The sequence below is a fragment of the Gallus gallus genome, chromosome 1 (assembly GCF_016699485.2).
Source record: "Gallus gallus isolate bGalGal1 chromosome 1, bGalGal1.mat.broiler.GRCg7b, whole genome shotgun sequence".
NCBI classification, from domain to species: domain Eukaryota; kingdom Metazoa; phylum Chordata; class Aves; order Galliformes; family Phasianidae; genus Gallus; species Gallus gallus.
In genome coordinates, this window is record NC_052532.1 from 174,329,265 (window position 1) to 174,346,414 (window position 17,150).

Sequence of the window (17,150 nt, forward strand, 5' to 3'; positions counted from 1 at the left end):
AGCCTGGTGTTGGAACAGCACATCTGCAAAGCAAGTTTTTAAGAGTTAGAAAACAAGAGAACCAAGATTTCTGATATGGTATTAAAAAGAACACACAGAAAGGAGGCGATCTACCTGATCCCTCGCTATCTTTTTCCACCGTATCATTTCTTTCCCAGCCAAAAAGCAAAGAAACTGTTCGGTTTTTCTCCTCGTCATTTCACATGTCCCATAGCACACTTTATTTAAACCATGCTCTGAAGAGACTCAACTTCCTACAGAGCTCCTGCATAGGACCAATCAATGTAACATTAGCAGACAATAAAAATGAACTTATTTTTGCAATGCCTTAATGAAATAGGAATTACTCCTATTCTATAGGTGACTAACCTGAGAAACAGAATGAACTTTCAGAGCTGTCCACCAACTTTGCCTGTATAGAGAAACTGAGTCCACAACTTTCAAAATATGCCATAATACCAAACACCATGAATCTCTGGGTCTACAGCCCATCTCCCAGGAAATCAAAATGCTACTAATGAGCACCAGGGAAAAGTTTGGTTTAAACAGACTTATTCTTGCAACACAATAAACTGATAAAAAGAAACAATCCCTCTGTTCCAGAGGGACATTCAATCACTCTAATTATTCAATACTCTTCCCTGTCAACTCATTTCACATTTTCCAGCTTTTGGAAAATATGTCAGCCAACTCTAATATGCAGCTCAAATTCATAGATCGGTTTGGGTTGGAAGGGACCTTTACAATCATCTAGCTCCAAGCCCACTGCTACAGGCAGGGACACCTCCCTCTAGACCAGGCTGCTCAAAGCCCCACCAGCCTGGCCTTGAGCGCCCGCAGGGAGGGGGCCACTCTATGCAACCTGTTCCCGTGTCTCACCACCCGTGCAGCAAAGAATTTCTTCCTAATATCTAGTCTAAATCCAGGCTCTTCCAGTTTAAAGCCATTTCCCCTTCTCCTGTCACTACATGCCCTTCCAAGAAGTTCTTCCCCAGCCTTCCTGTACATTCCTAAACATAATAAATAAATACATAAATTCCTAAATATAACTAAGGATTATCATAATGTGCTTAAGAGGACAAAGATGAATTAGAATTGTCTCTTATAAACAGTATTCAAATTTATTTTTAAAGTACACTACATACAGAAATACATTCAGAAGACAGAGTGGACAATGACCCATTAGGAAATAAAATGTTACTCGAAACGTACTCATATATAACATTGCATGAACAACTCTATGGAGAGTTTACTACAGGCAACGTTTGTAACAGGGATAAGACATTCAAAATGTTTCAAGTTCTCAGTGCACTCTCATTATGACTGAGCACAGAGTATTTATTTCAGAAAACTGTATATGCATGGCAATCTCCATTCTTAATTCCCTCAATTGCGGATACACTTCAGAGAACCACGGACTGCATAATCTAAGCTGGGCAAAGCAAAGGGAAATGTGCCTGTCTCTTAATGCTGCTCTGAAAATCTCCTTCAACATCTTCTAAGAGGTACGTAATTGGCTTGTTCATTCTTCCCTCCATTTCCAAGATGCAGGAAAGCAAAATGTTACAGCCTTATTCTGACTAGTTCACACTCCCAACAGGAAGAAAACCCAACATGAACTTTATTATAAACCATGAATGAGGTGCCCGTGACTTAGAATCATAGAATTGCTAAGGTTGGAAAAGACCCACAGGATCATCCAGTCCAACCATTTGCCCATCACCAATGGTTCTCGCTAAACCATGTCCCTCAACACAACATCCAAACGCTCTTTGAACACCACCAGGCTCAGTGACTCCACCACCTCTCTGGGCAGCCCATTCCAGTGCTTGACCACCCTTTCAGAGAAGTAGTATTTCCTAACGTCCAGCCTCAATCTTCCCAGGTGCAGCTTGAAGCCATTCCCTCTAGTCCTATCACTAATCACACCAGAGAAGAGGCTGACCCCCAGCTCACTACAACCTCCCTTCAGGTAGTTATAGAAAGCAATAAGGTCTCCCCTGAGCCTCCTCTTCTCTAGACTGAACAATCCCAGCTCTCTCAGCCGCTCCTCATAAGGCCTGTGCTCCAAACCCCTCACCAGCTTTGTTGCCCTTCTCTGGACTTGTCTGTTTCCCTTTGAAAAGCTGTGAATAGCACATGGAAAGTCCGCAGACATTGGCCCATATACCAGCTTTCACAAACTGATGCTACAAAAGCTACAGCCTCTTCCATCCACTTTGTTTCTGTGTACAGGAAGTCGTAACAAACTACATGCAATGTCTCATACTGAACTGTCAAACAAAGCAATTACCCGAGACAGTATCACACCTAAAGATATATGGCAGTGCTAGGCCAGTTATTTTCCCAACAAAAACTTTCCAATTTTAAGTAGTTAGATGCAGAAAAATAAATCCTCTGGGGACAATTAAAAATAATAACAACGACAATTCATAAAGTAATCTGCTCACACGTCCTAACTAACAGCAACACGGCTCAACTCCTTATTTCTGATAAGAGCAGAAACCTAACACACATGTTGCCAAAAAAAATTTCCCAGAAATCTGATTGTCTTTACAGCAACTCCATATCCAAGTAACAAAGCAGTACTAACGGGAATGGCCAAATTCAAGGCGGCACAAAGATACACACACAGTTCTGAAGGGTTTTGTTTCGTTCTGAGTCTTCATTCAGGGTAATACATTTGTGTTCGGCACAAATAACAGCTTTTGGGGTTTTTTTCCTCCTCTTAAGACTTTCAAAATCCCGATTCTTGATGTTGAGTTGATGTCAATGTGGATACACCAGGGATGCCTCACGGATAAACACAGGCTGCTCTGAAAGAAGCTGTGGACAACTGATGAGTAAATTTACACAAAAGCTGGAAAATCTCACTCAGCAGTCACTTTTGAGGTGCTTAACAATTAGGCTCTAGCTGAATCTAGTGCTCTTTAGCAGAGCTATGAAATGCAGTTTAGGTGACAAAGGCAGTTAAGACAATAACATTTTTTAACTGCTAACTTAATTTCGTCCGTTAAAAACTACAGAAGTGAAGCATCTTGTTTCAGCAGAAACAGCATCCACCAGGACTCCTAATTAAGTCAGAGAAAAAGTACAGAGTTAGGACTGTCTGGAATTGATCTCAGAAGAACAGGGTATAAATTAGAAAACCCCAGATGGGGTCCTGATCCCTGGTTACGGTACTACCATATAAACGGTGACAGACACAAGATGATTAGTACAAACACGTCCATCTGTTCCCAATGAGGTATGGCTTTCTCTTTTTCCTTTTTTAAATCACCTTTTGAACCATTTTAGTACTGAAATTGTCATGGGCTAAAATAACAGAGCAGAATACCGGATAGTATAAAACAAGGATAATGTTACGGAACGTCTTCCAGTGCTTACAACAAAATGCAAAAGTAAATTCCACTGATGGGAACCAAGCAATGGGGGCTCTAACCCTCAGAATCCACTCCAAGGACCATAAATTTCCCCATACTTTAGAGAAAGTTGGATAGCAGTATATGCAGAGACGGTAATAATCTATAAAAGTTTACTCCTCCACCCTTATTGAGAATCAGTGTTAAAATATTAGTTGTGTTTCATTGAATTGAGTTTGATGTGTCATGGTAATTATTGACATTAACGGCACTGTATTACAGAATACAAAGTGCCCCGGGTCTATTTTGGTTTTGTTTTTTGTTTTTTTAAACAAATCACCAACCTGTGAAAATAAAATTTATTTCCATTTACAAACCGCCCTTCTGATGTATTTTATGTATCAGAACTAAGAATAAAAAGAATAAAGTTTTCTAGGAGACTACATTCAACTGAACATACCACCAATGGAAGAGCAATAGGTACTTGACTTACATAGGTACAGTTTCAACTTACAGATGATAGCAAAGAAGTTTTGGTTTGGTTTTACTGCGCTGTTTAAAGCACATGCATTGCAATTCTTCAAAAGCTTGCATGTGATTCCTTCCAGGATCCATAGTGCTGTTCAACTTGCCCAGAGAATACCACAAAACAGGGTGAGTCAACCCAATGCTTCCCCACCAAGGATGGTGATACTCAAGTTTTTAAAAAAAGCAATGAGTTTCCTCAGTTCTCCCTTACCAGCTATTTCCACAACTGACCAAAAGCCTCCAATATTTCCTCAGCCTTTCTGAGGATTCTTTCAGCTTGCGATATCAGTATTTCATGCTAAGAGTGAAAACACCACTACTGAAGCAACTTGTTACAATTACGACACACTGTCCTACCACCTGTCGATACCAGACACCAGGACATACATCGTTTGGGTCTAATAAGGGAATTTGTCTGAAGGAAAGGTAAAAAGACCATACAAAGAAAGCTCAAATACATACCTCTCTCTAAGTAATATTAAAGCAGAAGGAAATTTGAATGAAACTGGTAGGGAAAAATAATTAGTCCCATTTATATCATATTTTCCTTTATTTTCCACCTTACCTGCTTTTACTGTTCAGCTCCACATCTTCTCATTCATTGTCCCCCCGCCACCTATCCATGTTCAACAAGTAGCCTGTATCACCTCTTCCAAGCACAGACTTCAAGAATAAGCATTCATTTATTCCAACAACCTTTAAATGAAGATCCCCTACTAAAAGACTCCTAAAAACACTCATACAAACTTTTGCTATTCTGCATGAATATAAACTCTGCATCTGAAGAAAGAATGAGAGAGAAAAGCAAGGTATAATTTGAGAGCCTGGTAGATAGCGAATTATCTCAAAAGAAAAAGCATCTCTTACGATTTGCAGGAGGTAACACAGCTTCCTGCTCAAAGCCAAAATTGGATAATGCCCGTGGTCATGTCCATATCTCATGACAATATCTTCCTGAATGCTAGCAGTAACTTTTTTAATATCTTTAATTACACCTTAATAATAATAATCTAGCTGACTTGCTCAATATAAGTCCATAAGTAAGCCTGCTAGAAACACACCGAAGCCAATAGTCACACGGCATACATAAAAACAATTCAGCAGTATACAAGCACTTTCCATTTTAATTTACTTAGCCATTCCACCAAAAACTACTAGCCTGCATAGGTAGTGCAGAGAACACAAGAAAAACACGGACAATTAATAATGCATAAGAACTTCGAATAAAATGAAATCACCACCTACATCACAGCAAAGTACAACCCTGCTTCAAACGCAGACACAAGATGTCACACAAGTACCAAACTACTTCCTCCAGCAGCGCACGCTTTCGCATGGAGGTGATGCACGCACCTCAGCTAAACTATCCTGAGCTGTCGATCACTCTCTGCTTTCTTTCAGGGTAACCTAAACATAAATTCTGCTGCTTCATGTCTTTTCACACAAGTATACAGCACCTAGAGCACATCTATACGGCATTCAAGAGGGACCAAGCAAAATTTCTATCAACTAAAAACAAAAGTATTCCTATAGTTTGAAAGGGGAAAAACCTGAAGGAATGCATGTCATCTTATCTCCTTCCCACAATGCGATTTGACAGCCGTTTTCAGCTATAAAGCCACTCGAATGTTAATCACCCCTTCTATTCCATTTCCCGCAAAGAGAAATCAATTACAGCCCAGCACCTACCCGTCGAGCACAAAACAAAGAGCAACACGAACATACTTGGGCAGTTGCGCTAAGGCAGGCAGCACCGCCTAGCCGGGCGATCGCGGCTCTCAGCGCTCGTGCAGGAAGGCAGCGAAAAGTCAGGAGAAGGTTCGCACAGCCAAGCCCAGCTCCGGAGGAGCGGGTCCGCTGCAGTTCCGTTCCCCGGGATCGTTCACCATCATTAATTGTTGATTTGTTTTGAAGAAGAGATAGTGATTTATTTGCAGCGGGATGAAGTTACAGACCTAGATTCCTGACCAGAGGCTCTCAACGTAAACAATGCACAACCTATAAATTAACCATTCTCCATCTGGCGATTCCGATGTAAAATTCATAGTTTTTCACCTCACAGGCAGTGCCAACCCCCTCCCACACACACACACACACACACACTTCCCTCTCGACTGCTTTCTAACAGAGCTTAATGCAAAGGGGAAGGGAAAAGGAAGAAATTTAAAAAAAAAAAAAAAGAAGAAGAAAAAAAAGCCAGCCAGCATGAAAGAACCGGGCTGGCACAAGTAGGTACCCACCGAGCCGAGATCCGCGCGGCTGAGGAGGGCGGCGAGGGGGAACCCAAAGTGCCGGGGGGGGCTCTCCGCCGAGCGCCGGAGCCGCGGGCGCAGCCCGGGCGGGCGGCGAGGGGCAGGGAGGGGACAGCCGGCCTCCCGCCGCCATCCCCCGCCGGGCCACCCGGGGCGGGCGCGGGGGGCACCGGAGGGCGACCCCGGGCCCCAGCGCACCCCGGCCAAGGTCACTCCCCCGCAGGGCCCCGCCGCGCCCCGGGGGTTAAGGGGGGGGCGGGGGGAGGGGAAGGGGGGAAGGAAGGGGGCGGCAAATTTAATTTGCGACGGCGGCCACGGGGAAGGGGGGAGGGGAGCGGCCCCGCGGAGGGCTGAGGGGGATGGCGGGTTCGGCCGCGGGGAGCCCTCGCCCGCTCCTCCTCAGGCGCTGCCCGCGGAGCGCGGTCCGAGCTGCCGCCCCCCGCCCCCGCCGCGGAGAAGGGAAAATGGAGCGGTGGACGGGGTGGGGGTGCGCGCGGTCGCCGAGCCGGGCTCCTTACCCCGCCGCAACCGCCTCTCCTCGCTGGTCCCAGGCGGGTCCGCTCCGCGCTGCCGCTGCTCCGGGCTCGGAGAGGAGCTGCCGCCGTCGCCGCAGCCAATCGCCTCTAACCCCCTCCCCTTCCGCAGCTCGCCCCGGTCCCCCTGTCGGCTTCAAAATGGCGCCAACTTGTCTCCGGCTGCTCCAATGGAACCGCGGGGGAAGCGAGCGGGCCCAGAGCCGGGCAGCGGCGGGGCAGCAGCGCCCCCTGCCGGCCGGTTCCGCCGCCGCCGCTCCGCCGGCCCGCGCGCCGCGAGCAGCCCCGGCCCCGCCGCGCTCCGCCTGCAGGAGAGAGCAACGGGGAAGCCCGTTCTGCAGCCCGAGGCAGCCCGTGACTCCCCGAAGGCGGTCAACGCGGCGCTCGGGAGTCCCGGCTGAGGGTGGGCAAGTGGCGTTTGGGAAACCGGCCCGGGATTTCCAGGGCCCTGAGGTCGGCGGAGCAGCACCCACGGGGGCACCGCGGGCGGGGATGGAGCCACGGCGCCAACGGAGAGAGCTCCGCTGTCAGTGATGAGCCATCATTTGGCGATCGCTGTGTAATATGAAATTCGTGAAATCAGTATTTTTCCACGGACTCTGAAAGAATCAGTGTAAAACCATAAGCGAAAGGTGAAGTCCCTTCGCTGTGGGGAAACAGCAGAAGAAGCAGCGGCACTGCTCAGCAAAGCCTTCGGTTTGGCTTCAGTGAGCACAACAGCTTCACAGGCACCCTGACAGGAAAACGTGAGCCGAGCAGTGATGCAGTTCTCCCCACTGCTACAGATGAAGTGCTGCACTTACGAATGACGCACGGGAAGAAAGCAGAAGTGCTGAAAGTGTTCAGATCCCAAAGCCGGGAACGCTGCGCTCAGCAGAGCCGCTGGGACCGGCCTGGGGCTGTGTCTGCTATGGGGTACCAATGTTTAAGGACTGCTGCAGCCGAGGTGCTCTCACAGGTGCTCTAAATCCTTAACTAAGCTCCCTGCGGCTCCTGACTATGCCAGCACGCTGTCATCAGCTCGACTTGTTTTCATTCACGTTTTAAGCTAACATCCTCATCCCCTGGCAGAGGCTGTGTCGGCGGCCCTGCCAGGACTGACTGCAAACTGCAGCACTTGCACAAGCCCAAAAAGCTACATTTTCATATGGCCGCTGAAACCACGGAGGAGTGTGTCTGCCTGTGGAAGCAGGCATCGTGTTGCCACACTGTGTTTGCAGACATTGTTATTGTGGAGGGGGTCAAGGCTGCACCTCACACTCCAACTCCCATCAGGACGTCTGGGGCTGAGCGCTGGGAGGGGGAACACGCTCAGAAAGGCCGCGGTCTGTTCTTCATCCGGACCACTTTAGCATTTCGGAACGCAGCCTTCTGGAGAAAACGCTCCCCTTCCTCCTTCCTTAGTTCTCTTAGATCTGACAGAACCGGGACGCCGCCTCCAGCAGCGCGTTTCGTTCCGTCCCGGGCTCTCTCATCCCAGAGGCAGTACCGCGCTCAGCCCTCACGGGGGAGCCCGTCCGACACCGCTCCGCCACCCTCAACCCTCCCGCCGCTCCCGGGCCGGTTGGCGCGCAGGGAGGTGACAGCGGCCGTGCCGCGGCCGTTGGGCCGTCAGGAGGCGCCGTGAGGCCGCGGTTCGGGCACAGGAGGCGGCGCGGGCAGCCCGAGGGAGGAGGTTCTTCCGTGCTCCCGTCACGTAGCTGGGCGTACTGCACGGCGGGTTCTTCAGAAAGTGCTTTTGGAAAGTGCGATGGGCCGATATTCGACGTGAAGGAGGACTTCTAAGACCACCGAGTCCAACCATCAGCCCACCCCACCCCACCATGCCCACTGACCACGTCCCTCGGTGCCACATCCACACGGCTCTTGAACGCCTCCAGGGACGGTGACTGCACCACCTCCCCGGGCAGCTGTGCCACTGCCTTCTGAGAAGAATCTTTTCCTACTATACAACCTGAAACGTCACATCTCACAAGGATGACTGGTAGCAGGCTTGTTTTTACTGGTTCTGCTGCCATCTAAAAGTGCAGACAAAAGTAAAAATAAACGTATGATATTACAGCAACTTGAGAAAGATTAAAAATACCTGCACGAAGCAGGTGTTTAGCTTACAGCATGACATACAGCAAGCCAGCACCACTCAGCTCTCAGGACCAAGTCTTTTACACAACCTGTGTTTGTTGAAGGCACTGTTCACATCTCGGTGTTGCAGGGATGATGATGGAAATCCCAAAGACCATCCTTCAGAGCAGTATTGTTCTCACAACTGTCTGTAAAAACATGGTATGAAAACTGCAGAGTACAAAGGACACTCTGTGTCTTAGTTACAGAAATATACGTGAAGATGCCCTTCTGGGTCAGATCAGTAGTCCATCTTGTTCATGATGTGATAAGCAGCAGTGGCACAGCCAGCGACACAGCGCTCCCAGAGAGAGGCTGATGCCTTGCTTTTCCAGTTTGATGGTCCCTGCATTTTTCTCAAATGCGGGGAATTTAAATGCACAATTTGAGACAGTCATATTCCCCTGTATAAAACAAAAATAACAGCAAGAGGTCTTATACAGGGAGACTCACCTACTCTCTGTCCATCGTGCACTGCTAGCATTAACAATTGCTGCAACAGAGATGTTACATCTGCTTTGTACACAGATGGCATATACTCACCTATTCCCTTTAGAACCTCTTTATGGACTTGCTGTCTACCTTTATGTGCCTGCTGATGCTGCATATTTTCCAGCCTGCTTAGGCAGCAGATTCCCAAAGCTCACTGCACGCTAGGCTAAGAACCATATTCTGCATTCACCTTAAGTAGAGCTTTCCTCAACTGTAAAATTTGATTGTATCTCTCAGCATTGTCTTCTTACCACCAAAATCCAAGCCCCTTTGGGTCGTTCCCCCCTTCTTTTTTTTTTTTTTTTTTTTGTTTGTTTGTTTGTTTGTTTTTCATTGTGAATAGAAGTAGAAGCAACAACTGTCAATGTAACATCACCATAAGAAGATTCACTAAACATTTTTGCTGTGTCTCATAAATCATTATAGTAATACTGAGGTATCTGCATATATGAATCTCTCTGCATTTTTTTTGCCTTTAGGTCCCTCCATTGCTTTCGTTCATTAACTTGAACTAGAGAACTGCATGAAGACATTCCAATTTTAAGGTATTTCAGAACAGATTGTGGATTCCCCCTCCCTGGAGGCATTCAAGGCCAAGCTGGACGGGGCTTTGACCAACCTGGTCTAGAGGGAGGTGTCCCTGCCTATAGAGAGCTGGGGGGGTTGGAACTAGATGGTCTTAAATATCACTTCCGACCTAAACCATCCTATGATTCTCTGATTCTGTAACAGAATAGAACACTACTTCACCGGTCATAGCTTTGTTTAATGAAGAGCTGTAATTTATACCTACAGGACTAACAGATGGGGATCTTGGGAAAAAAGCTGACAGCTGAGAAATAGCATAGACTTTCAAGACACCCCAGCACAGCATGCCACTGTGGGATGAAGGCAAGTTGCAAGGAACTTGGCCTTAGAAAGGCTCAGTGCTGTAGACCATAGCAATCCCTCTGATTTGTCTCAGTGAAATATTAAAATTGCTTGACACAATAATTGCATAGTCCAGGAGGGGGGGGAAATGGAGAGAGAAAAATCAGAAAAAAATCTTTCTTCTTCTTCTTCTTTTTCAGAAGGGATGGAGCTGCACAGAACTGCTTTTGACAGCAAAAAGTTGACTGTTCTACCAACTTCCATATCTACAGATTGCTTCAGAGGAACTGTTGAGCAAATCCCTTCATGCAGATATCACTGGAGTCTGGAAAAGGGCCAGCAGAACTAACAGAGAATTTGAATGGAAGCCAACTGACTTTTTTTTTTTAATTTCTAACATTAAAGGGCAATATTTCCCCTTTTTTTACCATGTCTATCTGAACTCACTTAATGCAGCAGGTTTGTGAAAAGGATCCTTTTGTTTCCAGAGCAGGCACAGTCACTTTTCCCTTGTTTCTCTCCTACAACTCTTGAACAATTGTATCAAAATATTTTACTAGAAAAACAATTATAATAGGCTACCACATTCTGTTTCTGTACTAAGCCCTTCACACCAATAAGGTTTTTGCCACGTAGGAGGGAGAGTTAATGCCTATATGCTCTTCCTACTTGCAAGCAAAGTGATTTGTTTCAAAGAGAAAAAAATAGCTCATTTACTGGTTGGGTTCTTGAATTGAATAACTGAAGTTACTATGAACATGAGTTACTTTGCAACTAATTTTAGCATCTCGTGTCTGAAGTAAGCCACATGGAAACAGTGACTTAAGATGGCTGGAATTTTAGACTCATGCTGTGAGTTCTGTTGCCAGCGTTGTCTCTTGTAAACAAAAAGCTGATTAAGATACAGTGATGCTCAGAAGGTATCTTTAACAAATATACAGTACTAATTCTGAAGTTTAGTAAGTAACACTTCAATATTAATGCTAACTAATCTGACTACCAAATATATCTATCTGTGTCTGTCTTGTTTTGCCAATAAAAATACTGGAGTCTGTAATTAGTCTGTGATATTTTATTATTAAAAAACAAACAAACAAAAAAATGAAGGTGAGATGTTACTTATGAGGACCATGGCTGAAGGAAGCATTTCACGCTGCCTCTTTCTCATGTAACTAGTTAACATCTACAGCAGTACACTATTAAGATTAAATGACTTAAAGGAAGTCTTTCTATTAAAACAGTAACTACTATGGCCTCCCTGAACATGCCATCTCCCCTTATCTGTAGATACATTTTTATTGCTCACCACTCTTCTCCGTATGGAATTCTAAAGACACATTTGGGAAGAGGGCAATAAAATGTTTCGTGTTGCACTACACAAGTAGAAAATGTCATTTACATTGTTAATGTTCCCAACAGAATGTGTCTCTTTACTGCTGTTAGAATTTGTGCTTTATTTTGGTACCAACTAGTGCATCTTTTCTGCTTCAGCTACACAGTCTAATCATCTTGCTGCATGATAGAATTAACACACAAACCTTTAAGGCTTCAAATACCAGGTAAGTGTGTTGATTTTGTTATTGCTTTGTTTATTGTTGTTGTTTGTTTTACATCCTAGTGTGGCTTAACTTAGTTTTGTTACCAAGTGTCATGGAATCTTCTTGCTAACCACTGTCCACCCCAACTATCTGTACAATGTATGCTTACAACTAATATCACCTCATGCAGACAGTGTCTAAAAACCCACAGTAATTAGAAATATATATATATTCCTCTCTCAATGCCTTGCTGATGGTACAGAATTAGTATTTTGGGAGTCTGTACTAGCAGTCTTTCTTTCCCTGGTGATAGCTCAGTTTGTCAGTGAATTAAATTAGTTTCTCCTCTGAGATACCTTTAATTGATTTAAATGCTTTTCACACTTAATTGAGATGTAGGATGGGAGGTTGGAAAGGAGATTCTGTAATCTAAACATGCTTAAGCAATGCTTTTAGTATGACAAAATGGGGAAAATATTCAAGAGGGAAATGCTTTTGTTGTAAGTAGTGTCTGAAAGGTAAAAATTTCAGTTGTTAAACCTCAAGTGTTCAAATAAAATAATTTCAAGTAACAACTGTGCACGTATTCTACAAAACAATGGGGATGTCAACTTCATAAATATTTTGCACTACATTTCTATAGCATTTTACCACCTGTTCTTCTCCCATGAGTGACTAATGTATTAAGTATTAAATACTTACATATATTCTGTTGTGAAAAATGCTGGGTATTTTTCAATTGCTCTGTTTGATGATCATTTTTTCCTACTCACACATTTTCCTTTTACTATTCCACCATCTGCCAACTATGAAAGCTACCTCTTTTAATGTCTCATTGAATTTAAGCCCACTGAAAGCATTATACTCCATCTCCTCCAATTTTTATTTAAATTTGAGATGCTATTTAGATAGGCTTGCAGACTAAGCAGTGCCTGGATCTTCGTCTTAAATGTCCCTTCCCAGAAACTCCTTTTACTCTACTTTGAAACATTCAAATTTTTGGGATTGTGTTTTTCTTGGTCTGCTTTCCCCTGACATTTCACAACTTATAAGTTCAGCTTTACCTCAGGCCAGCAGTTGTTACATTTTCTAAAGCACTGTCCTTTGAAACAAGGGTTAAAATGTACAGTTCTGCTAGTTCTGTTTCGCTATAGTGCTTCAGGTCTAACTCACAGAACAGGCCTTCTACTGTCAAGAAAAATCTATCTTGCAGATTTCCCCTTAAATAAATAAATGAATAAAAGGTTTTACAAATCTCTAAACTAAACTAATGAGATATTCCTTTTTGCTTTTTTCCTCTAGTGTTTCTCATGTCCAAAAGGGCTCATCTTAACCTAGAAGGAAACCAAATAACAATATTCAAATGACAAACTACTTATATCATAGTGAAAAGAAATACTAGCCAGTCCATGCCTTAAACATCACCTACTGGAATGTATTACATGCTCCAGAAAGTACTCCTATCTCCCCAAAACAGCAGGTAAACAGATAGGGCATTATCAAAACCGTAAAACAGAATGCCTGTGTTAATTCTCCAGTTGAAATTTGAAAATTAAAAATGCTTTACTGATGGAAATTAACAAACCAGAAACTATTCCTGGATTTTTACTCAAATGTTGAACTGTCATTCACAGATCAGTACACTTTGCTATATAAATGTTTCAGAAAACTGCTTGATAAGCAATATTCCCATAGCGTTGAGTAAGCCAATTCCCTTAATGTTCCAATGCTCTATAGTTTGATTTAAATTCAAAGACTTACGCAAAACTGTTTCCTAAATAATCTTGAAGCCTCACTTTTTCTAAATAGACGTAGTGAAGCACAGAGCGGCAGGACAAACTAAGACACAAAGTTATTAAGGAAGAGACAAACGTATCTGTAAGTAGTTCTCCTGAACTCAAATGCATGTCTTATTAAAATGTGATTAGTAGAAAAACAGGGTTATGAGAAGAAAAAAGAGGACTCCGCTGAGTCTGATAACAAGGTCATGCCAATAGATTTAAATGACTGAACCATCATTCTGTATTAACCCTTAACTGTAAAAATTAATGTCAAGTAGTACAAGTTCTGGGTACTTGTCTTGATTTTTTTTCCCCTTGTGATTACAGGGTAAGTCTGATTGTTCTTCCTTGTAATTGTCCAATCTTTTCTATTAAAGGGTAGAAAACAGAAATGGATTGTTTTGCCAACAGTTAATTTTTGGACTACTATTTTTCATGCCAGCTACTTTCTTCATGCTTAATTATTTTGGGAACTTTTATCTAAAATGTTTCTAGAAACAAATTCAAGGGAAATCTTTCTTCACAGAAAAAAAAAATACAATATTTTTTATTAAAAATACCTAGTGCTCTTTTTTTAATGGAACAGGAATTAGACTAGTGTGAAGAATATTCATGCTGCCATTATAGTGTACCCAAACTTGATCATTACACAGATTTAAAGGTATCCATGCTGATCTCACAGCCTCCGTGCAGACTGACTCCACCTGAGAGCTGAGAAACAGTACTTTTTTTTTTCCTTTAGTTTTCCCTCAGCAACTGGATGCCACTGTGGTACCACATTTCAGACTTGCAGAAGATACAAGTCAATGCATTAGTCTTTTGCAGGAAAGTGACACAAAACAGAATGAAGAACCTGAATGAGACAGAAAGGGAGGGAAAGGAAAAAAAATACTAGCATTGGAAGAAGGAAGCGATACAGCACTATGGGATGCAAATGATTAACGAGAAACAGGCACAGGTGAGAAGCAAGATTATATTGGAAGTTTTAACAGAAGAGGTGGAGTCACAGCAGGTAGCACTACTGGAGTACAACAGTTACAAGAAGGTGCTGGAAGTGTCATGTTAGTTAGTAATCCATGAGGCAACACAGTAAAACTGATCAAACAGCTGAATGCTGCTGAAGGAAGTGGTCCCTGGTACTCTCTCCCGCTACATGTTTCCATTCCCTCTCCAGCACTGGACAGACTTGAGCCACCAGTGATGAGTCAACACAGGAGCACTGTGACACTCTGCGGTCAAACAACAGAAGCTAATTCACTTAAGGAAGTGGGGCAGCATATAGACAGGCCCATTTATGGGAAGGGAGTAGCAGGAGCACCTCTTCTGACAGTAGCTGTTAGCATAAGTTAGTTGTAATTTGAAATTGTGCTCTAAGACACGTTTTTCTACATAACATGAAATTGAGCTCAGACAGAAGAAAGCAGCCTCTTTACTGTATACACCTACTTTGGTGATCTACGCCACGAATCTAAACCACCAGTAATACCGGTAAATCATGATAACTGGTAATGAAGACATCCTCCAAAATGGTATTTTTGCATTCTTCTCTTCATAATTAAAGAAATAAAATGCAGAACTACTCTGAGAAAATGCTCTGTTTGCAAGTTCAAACATTAAAGTTACATAATGTCAAATTACATACTTTTTTTTTCCCCACTGAATTTTGTTCACTTCCCTTACATGTACAAATTATGACGGTATCTCTAATGTTCAAACCCAAACTTACAAGTCTTAGAAAGCCTGATTATATGAAGTGGGATTTTTCCTTTTCACTTTTCTGTTAGATTAATTAAAGACAATGTTTCACCAACTAGTACTAGGTGTTGGCATACATGTCAAGAAACTTCTGGCTAGTCCTGAACAAGTCAGGTAGTTTCACTCTACTTTCAACCCCCTATCAGCTTATCCTGCTGATGTTCCTGATGGAACTTCTGTAACAATCTAGAGTACCTCAGAATTCAAAGAGAATCATTTGTAGCTTTGTCTGAAATAGGTATACAACATCTTCCCTATGAGATCACAGAATCACAGAGGTGTGGGGGTTGGAAGGGATTTCTGGAGACGACAAAGTCCAACTCCCCGCTAAAGTAGCTTCCCCACAGTAGGTTGCACAGGAAAGCATTCAGGTGGGTGATACCTGTAGCAGCTGTAATATCATTAGGGAAACATATTTTATTACTCTCAGTGAAGTTAAAAAAAAAATGATATTGTCAGTTGCAATGTGTGGCTTATTTGATTACATACATGAGCACTGGGAGAATTCCCCAAATGAAATACATCTGGGACAATCACTAGATACACACCATGACGTGCTTGAGAGCTTTGATCTACAGGCACTATCTTCAAAAGGCCAAAGGACGCTCTTATTCTATGTAAATGATTAACTTGAATTTCTCACGACTTAGCTTGTGTAGAGAAGCCCATAAACATTATTTTAGATAGGAAATAAATCTTTTCCTTAGGATTATGCAATCAGAACTCATCTAAGAAATCAATCATCTTGGTTGCAAAATCTTTTTGAATACTAAAATTAAGGACTACTCTTATTATTTTTTTAGGTAATTTCATACAAAGTGTAGAATAAAGCAATGCAGGTCCTTGTATTTCCAAGAATACTTGTGTTAGAAATAGTCCACCTAACTGCAAAAATACACTCCTCTGTATATGCTGCACCTACACATTTTTCTTTCAGTAACGAAGGTCAGTTTTTTCTCTCATTTCTTTTTCCCTATTTCCCTTCCTGAAAGAACTCCCCATGGTAGAAATGACCAGATCCTTCTGAATTTCTCTTTAATTTCAAACAGCATTAGAATTTGTCTGCTTGAATCTTTTGTCCAAAATATGGAACAAAACTTAGGCCCCAGTGCCACAAGCAAGTCCACATCCAAACCTAGAACTGTTCCTGATTTCCACAGGAATTCATGCACTGCTTTTCCAGTCAGGAATGGTGGGAAAAGGCTCTGCCACCCTTCTTCCTTAGAAGAAGCTGCACGCAGATTTCCCAGGTCTGGTAGCATGTAGGCAGTACCTACACAACTACTGCAGCACTGAAGCTATGATTTTAGCATCCGAGAGTTTTGTCCTATGCTTATGGTAGCGGAGTTTTTGTTTTCTTTTTTTTTTTCTTTTGCTAGGAATAAACACTACATGTTTCGATATCAATACGAACTTGTCCAGTGTAGGGCAGTGCAGCCAGGGCTGAGGAGGCACGGTGACATCTCTTGCCCTTACTGCTCTGAGCTCATCACCTACTCACACGCTGAGAATTAAACAAACAAACAGAAAGCCTAAAATCCATTGACCCGCGTTGGCTTTGAGAATTCTCCCCCAAGAAGAAGGAACGGGGTGTACAAAGACAACCCTACGTCACTCCACCAGCACACAGCAACCGACCCACAGCACCACCCCTCCCCTCACGCCGGGCTCCGGGCGCACCTCAGGCGTGTGCTACACTTCACCGAGATCGGCCCACAGCCAGCCTCCAACACCGCCCATCTGTTCACCGCCACTGAGAGACGGCCCCACCCTCCCGCCAACCAGGGGATTCTGTGAAATGTAGTCCTATGCCCTAAGGGGCCCAACTACAGGTCCCACAGCGAGCCGCGAAGAGAGCAGGGGAGGCGGAGCCGGCGCCATTTTGAGAGTGAGGGATTGCTCTCCGCTCCCCTCCCCC

The 17,150-nt window shown here is 43.7% G+C and overlaps 1 protein-coding gene and 1 long non-coding RNA gene across 8 annotated transcripts in view; one reads left to right on the forward strand and one right to left on the reverse strand.

The window, feature by feature from the left end:
• Positions 1 to 6,773, reverse strand: part of PDS5B (PDS5 cohesin associated factor B) — a 101,922-nt gene extending 95,149 nt beyond the window's left edge. For 6 of the 7 annotated variants that reach the window (XM_046941892.1, XM_040700089.2, XM_015277870.3 and 3 more), the window contains exon 1: positions 6,661 to 6,773. The gene's annotated coding sequence lies outside the window, so the exon portion shown is untranslated. Of the gene's footprint in view, positions 1 to 6,130; positions 6,285 to 6,660 lie in introns of those variants that run through there. The other variant, XM_015277851.4, reaches the window with a different exon arrangement.
• Positions 5,937 to 10,585, forward strand: LOC101747501. The gene is made up of 3 exons (XR_001464211.4): positions 5,937 to 6,118; positions 9,768 to 9,833; positions 10,359 to 10,585. It is a non-coding gene; the product is annotated as an uncharacterized LOC101747501 (long non-coding RNA).
• The last annotated feature ends 6,565 nt before the right edge of the window (positions 10,586 to 17,150 follow it).